Source organism: Quercus robur, chromosome 10, assembly GCF_932294415.1.
Source record: "Quercus robur chromosome 10, dhQueRobu3.1, whole genome shotgun sequence".
Taxonomy (NCBI): domain Eukaryota; kingdom Viridiplantae; phylum Streptophyta; class Magnoliopsida; order Fagales; family Fagaceae; genus Quercus; species Quercus robur.
In genome coordinates, this window is record NC_065543.1 from 5,958,983 (window position 1) to 5,967,277 (window position 8,295).

Genomic DNA, 8,295 nt, shown 5'->3' on the forward strand with positions numbered 1-8,295 from the left:
TTGCATACTAAGAAAACAAATAATACTAATAAGTTAATGCAAATAAGTTACCATTCTGCCCTAACAAAAATTCAAAAATTACAAAACTTAAAAAAACAAAATTTTTTTTTTTCTATACTGGCCGATATTGCCCAAAATTGGCCGATATGGCTGATACGGCCGGTATTTAAATTGGTACGAAATGTTATTGTTTCAATACCAATATACATACTGGTACGATACATACCGGCCGGTACAATCAATATCGGTACAGTATTGACTACCTTGCCAAAAATCTAGTTGAAAGGAATGGTGGGTGCTTTTTGGGCCTTTGCCATTGCTCTCTCCTCTAGCCTTCTCATCCTTTGAGCCAACCTACATATATAGTCCTGAGCTTCTCGTCCCTCACTTGTAAGTCCAATCAGCTTCCCTACCTTCCATTTAGCCACCAAAAGTTCCACAGTTTAGTTCCAAGCTGTGTAGACCCCAATCCTTGATGAAACAATAGCAAAGTGATTGAAAAGATTATGGTCATGGCCATCATACATCAAATGGGCTGGCATTGAGATTTTCCTCTTCATCATATTTGCAAGGGCTATTACCATTTCATTTGGATCGTGCTCAAAAAGCTTCTCAACTATTTTTGTATAAGCAGTTTCATGGCGCTTCTCATCTGAGGCGATTATGCCACATACTTGGGCAAGCTTTACTTCCCCATGTTGCATGGCCAGCTTGGCTGTGTTGCCATGGGAGATAAATGCAACTTGTTCTTGGAATGATGTGTAAATGGTCCAAAGGTATGGATTTTCCCCGGTGCCAATATCCTAGGTCCAAAATGCATTAGACATTAACATGTTGAACTATATGAATTTTGAGAGTATAGATCTCTATCCAATAGCTTTATAAATTTGCAGAGCATTTAACGTGGGAATAATATAGCAAGGCTTAACTCGTCACTGTTAGGTTTTAGATGCAAACTCAATGTGACATTTTGTTAAAAGAGAGTTGTAGCTATCGTATTTGAATTATGCTAGAAGTACAGACAAAGAACTGACTGCAATTTTGAAAACCTATAACTGTTTTGATTGGAATTGCACCTATTTGATAATCAAATCTGATAATTAGAATAGTTAACCCCTAGGAAGCATGGATACTTCAAAATCTCTAACGGATCCGCGTCGGACATGCCAAGAACACTTTTGCATGCTTGTCATTATTAATTAGATATATTTTTTAAAATTTTGATAGTTAATATTTATTTTGAAAACTTATAAATAAAAATGAAATGTGCATATAAGTAAATAAAATTAACTAATATATTAATTCATTGTGGTATCTCCACCATATTGAGTCCTAATTTTTTTAAGAATTATTGTGCCATCATGTCTCATGTCTTCACAAAAAATATATATAACTATTTAAAATGTTTTTCTTGCAACAATAGGTGCTTAAGACTAAATCATGTTAATTTTTTTCTCTCATAAATTTATTTAAGTTTTTTTTTATTTAATATTTTAAGGAGGTGTAAAAGGAAAATTTTGTTAAAATACTAGTTAAATTATTAAAATCGTCTCATGTCTTCATGAAAAATATATATAATAATTTAAAACTTTTTTCTTGCAGACAATAGGTGGTTAAGACTAAATCTTGTTAATTTTTTCTCTCATAAATTTCTTTAAGTTTTTATTTTAATTTATTTTATATTTTAAGGTGTAAAAGGAAAAAAATTGTTAAAATACTAGTTAAATTATTAAAATCTTCATTTCTTAAAAGTTAAAAAAGTTTTGAAATTCTTATGTTGCATATCTTACCAATACTGACCCAATCAAGTATTGAGTTTTCTTCTCAATTTATTTCATGTCCACGTTTCCAGAAAAGGAAAAGGTACTTATTGAGAAGATCATCATGCCTATTTTCTTTTGCACTCCATACCCTAGCCCAAATTACCCAAGGTGTGTTATCTACACTTGTTTCATCATGGAAATTTTCTATAGAATTAATTCGAGCTTGGTAAGTTGGAAGGGCTTCTTCTGTGATCATATCACCAACTAAGACAACAAAATACTCATCGGGAAGGTCTTTGGTTCTCTTCCTTTGTTCATTGACTTGCTCAATAAATCCATCTAAGTTAGGGTTTGGCAAAAAATCTTGTGGTTGCCAATATTCCTCAACAAGTTTTTGGAGAGTGAGGACATTGTTTTTAGCCCAATCCTCCTAGGATCAATGAAAGGATGGCAAGCTTCAATTTTCTTTGACGAAAACCACATTTTCGTCCCTACATTTTCACGCAATTCCACTTTGGTCCCTAACCTTTTTTTCCACAGCTTTTAGTCCCTAAAGTCAAAAAAGTGGTCTCGTTTTTGTCCCTACCGTCAATGCCCTAATGGCAAAGTCCTAGGTGGCAAACGGAACACCCTATTAGCTGACGTGACGCTGATGTGGTGATTAAATTATTATTTGGCATTTTTATATGCCATGTTAGCATTTTAATTTTTTATAAAAAGCCATGTTAGAAAATTTAAACCACAAAAGAAAATAAATTAAAAAACAAAACTTAAATCTAATTAAAAAACGGTTTCAAAAAAAAAAATCTAATTAAAAAACAAACATAAACACATAAATAAGCTGGAGCTTCCCAAATCTCAAGATCAAATCAAATTCTCTTCTCCTTTCTCTCTCTCTAAGCTATTCCATAGCTACCATAAGCCACCACGAGCTGCGGTTTTTCTCTAAATCTCTATCCTCGCAATCTCACTCTCTCTAATTCATCGTGCTGAATTGGTTTCTCCAACTCTCTCTCAACGTCCTTCTTTGCTCCACCGCTCCGGTCACTAGAGGTCCAATTCTATCACCTCGGGATCAGTGTCACCACGCACGGAGCTTTGTCATCAGATCAGGGCATGGAGTTCACAGATTAGTTGGTGTTGATCACAATCTCTCTGACTTGGGTTTGTGTTTTCCATGTGGGTGTTGGTTTGTTTTAAATTTCTGGGTTGTTTTTTTCATGTGGGTTTGATGATTTTTTTGGGTTTATGGGTTTGATTTGTTAGAGGTTTCGGTGGAGAATGGTGTTTGGATGGAAAATGGGAACATCGCCGGTGGTGGCCATGGCATGCATCAAGAAGAGAATCCATTGCCCATGAGTGGGTATCTGGGTTTATTTGAGACTTGTGTGACTAAGTTTGTTCAAATTTGGGTATCCTTGCTCTTGTTCTGGGTTTGTTTTTGTTTTTGTTTTTTTGGAGTGAACGTGGAGTTGTTTGTTTTTATGGGTTTTTTTGTGTGTTTGTTTCTGAAGAAAAATTTTGGGTTGCTAGAGATTGAATTGGTTACTAGGTTTTTGGGTTTATTTCTTCGATTTATTTATGGTTTGGTTTGGTTTCTTGGATTTATTTCTTGTTTTTCTGGATTTAATGGAGTAGATTTGGTTGCTGGATTTGGATTTGGGGTTTGCTGGAGATTGGTTTATTTCATGGATTTAGGAAGAACACGAAGACAGGGCCGACTTAAGGTATTTTGGGGCCTAAAACAACAATTTTAAGTGAGGCTTTTTCTTTTAATTTAAATATTAAAATTTTTTATTAGTTGATTTTTTTTTCTCACAAAAATAGTTTTACTTGTTAACAAAATAACAACTAGTAGTGTTAATGTGGACCCATACAAGAGTATACAAGTATTATTATTATTATTATTATTATTTTTTTTTTTTTTTATATAACGAGTCAATGAAATTCTCAACAAAAAAATGAAGGTGAAATTTATTTAAAAAATTAAAACCCTAAGAGATAAGTATAGAGGTAGTTCCATGATTACTAAAATAATAAAATAAAATAAATTTATGGTCCTATGCTACTCCACATCCCAACCAATATGTTAAATGAATGAACGAATGAAAATGAGTTTACCCATGTGCTGTGTCAGAATTTAAAGTAATTACCAAGAATAAAATAAAGAGAAAGTAAAACAAGATAGCTTGAATTATGAGAAAGTTCAGGAAAGAAGCAAAGGTTCTAGAGAGGTAACAAACCTGAGGATCAGACTCAAATGAGAAGAAGAAGGTTTGAAGTACAGCAGCTACAACTTCAAAATGATTTCTTTTTTACGCTTTAAATAGAGAGTGGGGCAAAATTTCCAGCAATTCATACAAGAAAAATTGAGGTTTGAGATTGAATATGTATATAATTTTTGTCTTAAAATTTTAGTTGTTTGGTTGAGAGAGAGAGAGTGTGTGTTTTTTTAGCTTCTCTGTGTGGGAGTTAATGAATTCTACACTGAAAAAGACCCATGGGGAAGGTGAAAGGTTACACATCAAACGAAAAATTTATTTGTTCTAGTTTTTTCTTTGATAAAAAAATTATTTTTTATTTATTGGTTAGAATTTTGGGCTTAATTAATACTTTCAGGAAATATATCCTATTGGGTAGAAGTAATGTTACGATATATATTACATTTTTCACAACAGTTGAGTTAGCAAATTTTGGTTTTTATTGGTTTTTATTTGGGTCACCATTAACATTATTTTATCATCTAATATTTTGGGACTTAAAAATTTTTGATTGGTTAAAATTTGGGGCCTTTTTTGCTTGTAGGCCTTAGGCAATTGCCTCACTTGCTTAGTATGTTGAGCCGGCACTGCACGAAGAACAACTTCAATTCTTACGAAAAAAAAAAATTAAGTTTTGTTTTTTAATTTATTTTCTTGGTTTAAATTTTCTGACATGGTTTTTTATAAAAAATTAAAATGCTAACGTGGCATATAAAAATGCCAAATAATATTTTAATCACCACATCAATGTCACGTCAGCTAATAGGATGTTCCATCTGCCATCTAGGACTTTGTCGTTAGGGCACTGACGGTAGGGACAAAAACAAGATCGCATTTTTGATTTTAGGGACTAAAAGCGGTAGGAAAAAAAAAAGTTAGGGACCAAAGTGGGAATCGCATGAAAATGTAAAGAAGAAAATGTAGTTTTGTCATTTTGTTTTTGCACAAGTATTAGGGTGGGCTGGATTAATCATAATTTAATAAATATTTTGCTAACCTTGTTTTTATGAACCCTTTTAGGCCAAAATGGTACTTAGAGAACCAAATAAATCTGCCAAAGCTCATCAGAAAGCGTTAAACAAAGTTGGCATGCTTCTCATTGCTAAATGCGGTCAGGTAGAATTTTTAGTCACATAGAGAAACTTGTGAAGGTATATCCCATTGTGTGTAAATGTCTAGCAAATGGGTTTATTCATGGTTGCTTAAATTATGCAAGTGTCACCGTCCCACTTTGAAAGCTTTATATCATGGATCATGTTAAACCCAAAATAGACCTAATCTTTACCCTCCACACTATACATCTTTGCTTTCCCCCATTAAAGTACCTGGGCTTGGGCTATGTGTAGGATGAAATAAGATATTACAAAACAAAGATAATTGGAACTAAGGGCTTGGGCTTTGCTTCTTATGGGCCTATCAAGTCTTTAGCAAAAATAGGCATCAATATATCTTTCAAAATTTCTAAAGAATTAAATAATCATACCGATAAAATAATATAATAAAAGTGATCATCATATTATTATAACTTTGTATGCAGGCATATATACCTTGTCTAAAGAGCAAATGTAATAAATCATTATATTATAATATATTATGTGAAAATCAACTATTCAAATGATTTTTTGATCCATCTTTCATTCTAATTATAAAAAATGATAATTCTTGCTTAATAAATCTATCTTAAGTAGGATCTGGCAAAGAGTCTTGTGGTTACCAACATTCCTCAACAGGTTTTAGGAGAGTTAGGACATTGTTTTTACCCAATCCTCCATAGATTTGAAAATTTCAATCTTCTTATGTGGCACCAATTATTTTTTAGTTTTATAAAAAAGGTGTAAAAAAAAAAAAAAAAACTGTAACTAGATAAACAAATAAATAAAAGTCAATAAGAGTTGTGTCGTATAGGAAAAATTAAAAGAAAAAGAAAAAGAAATAAAGAGGTGATTTCGAACTGCAATGCCAATTGCATCCATCATTTATTAATAAGGTATATAGTTTAAACATCTTGTAGGGTTGATTTTGGGTGAGCCCAAGCAAAATGGGAATGAGCCAACTAACACGGGTTGAAAAGAGAAGGGAATCAAATTCAAAACTCATTCTAGACATCCAACAGAGGCTAATGGTACATGGAAAAGAAAGCATCTTAAAGAAATGAACTCACAGTAGGTAAAATAGATTAAACAATACTTTCAATATCTATTAGTGTCCAAAAAAAAAAAAAAAAAAGTTGAGAAAAGCAAAGGATAGAGAGAGAGAGAGAGAGAGAGAGAGCACTACTATGTCTTAAGTCTTAAGTGTTTTGAGTAAAGTGTCTTAGGTAAGATGGATATTTCAAGGGTTATTAATGCAAGGCATTGTAATAAGTTTGAGATAGTCCTACACTATAAAAAGGATTTGTTATTTGCAATGGAACTTTTTCGACGGCTACAAAATGCCATTGGAAAAATTAGATTTTTCGACGACAAATCTCTTTCATAGAAAATAGCACTTAGAAAATGGCACTTAGAGAACCTAATAAATTGGTCAAAGCTTCAATTTTGTTTTTACTTAGTACGGGAGTGCGCTGGTTTAAGTTCCAGATATTTATTATGACCCATTACTTTCAGGCAGCACAATTTTATGTGTATTCAGACAAAAGCATTAATGGAACAGTGTTTTCCAACTAACATCCACCTCCACAGGATCCACACTAATTACATGAAGCTGTATATGCGCTCGTGATGCATGTATTTTCCAACGATGTTAAAAAAAAAAAAAAAAAAAAAAAAAAAAAAAAAAAAAAAATTCTAGCCATCACTTTGTACTTATCAATGTGGCCATACTTATAATCACGCTTTTCTCTAATGGTGCCTTCTAGAGACTTTTTTCAGAATACCATTAAAAATTTTAAATTATACAAAATATAATAAAAAGATAGCTTTATATATTGGACTAAAATTGGGTTTTACTCTTTTCAGCCAAACTTTTCAACAAAATGCTCTCTGTCTGAAACTACATTAAGAATATGCCTATATTTTGAAACTCGATTTTTAGAAAATTGAGTTTCAATGAAAAACTTGATTTGGTGAAAATCGATTTGTTTAAAAAAATTTGCATGGAACTCGCAATTTTTTGTTTTTGTTTTTGTTTTTTGTTTTTTTTTTTTTTTTTTTAAGTTTGATTGCATATAACTCGATTTTCGTCAAATCAAGTTTAAAACAGAGGCATATCCCTAAATAATTTCAAATGGGAGGCATTTTGTTAGAAAGTTTGGCTGAAAGGGGTTTATCCCCATTTTGGCCTCATATATTGACAATAACAAAATAATAATAATAATTGTAGGGTTAAGGGCCCAAATCATATATTGGGTCTTGGGCCTTGGCCGAGAGCATGAGTAATTTGAGGACAAACGAATGGTAATGAATGGTTCAAACCCAGGACTTAATGAGCAAAATACAAATGGGAGGGTGGTTCGAGGAGGAATATCTCCTCAAACATGATAAATACAGCTCAAGTATGTATTCCAGCAATCAAGGTGGTCTTTCAAGAAGTTTCAGTGATAAGGATGTGCATCATAAGCATATAAGAATGATGGGAACTCAGAAATATCTGAGCGAAAACTGCTACCACTACATTGAATGCACTGCAGCTACTTTTCTGGCCGCATTTATGTTGAGGGGACCCCTGAATAGTGCTACCTTGGCTACCACAACTAACAGAAAGGCAGAGAAGGTGTCTGATGGGACAGACACTAAAGTAAGGGCTCAAATTATCAACAAGTGTAAGATCAAGATGGTCTAAGGGGAGATATATAATGGAAGAGACCCTCCATGAGGAGGGGATTGGAAAAAGAAAGAAAGAATACTGTAGCAATCAAAATTGTACTTGTACTCAACCATTTTTTATCTATATGAAAAATAGCTCCCCGGATAGTAAGTTCGTTCAGATCACGAACTCTTATTTATGCTTGATTGTCACCTGATTCCATATTAGCCGTTGTCTAATTCACTAGGGCCTAATTCTTTAACCCACTCTCTACAAATTTATTGTACTAGGCTCACTGGGCTAGTATCTCATACACTTTGGGCTTGGGCTGAAAAACGTGTCCTTACAATTGGTGCCGTCTGTGGGGAGAACTAGTGTAATAGTGAGTGCGACGTTTAACTATGGTAAGACCAAGTCCCCATCAACAAGAATCCATGGGTTTCCAACGACAAGATGCTTTCCTTAACCTTGAATGCAAGCAGGATCGAGAAGGTAGCATACACACCACACATACTAGTAAAAGTTAC

The 8,295-nt window shown here is 33.2% G+C and overlaps 1 pseudogene; it reads right to left on the reverse strand.

Moving 5' to 3' along the window:
* Positions 1 to 275: 275 nt before the first annotated feature.
* On the reverse strand, positions 276 to 7,991 carry LOC126703774 (stearoyl-[acyl-carrier-protein] 9-desaturase, chloroplastic-like; annotated as a pseudogene).
* Between the last annotated feature and the right edge of the window lie 304 nt (positions 7,992 to 8,295).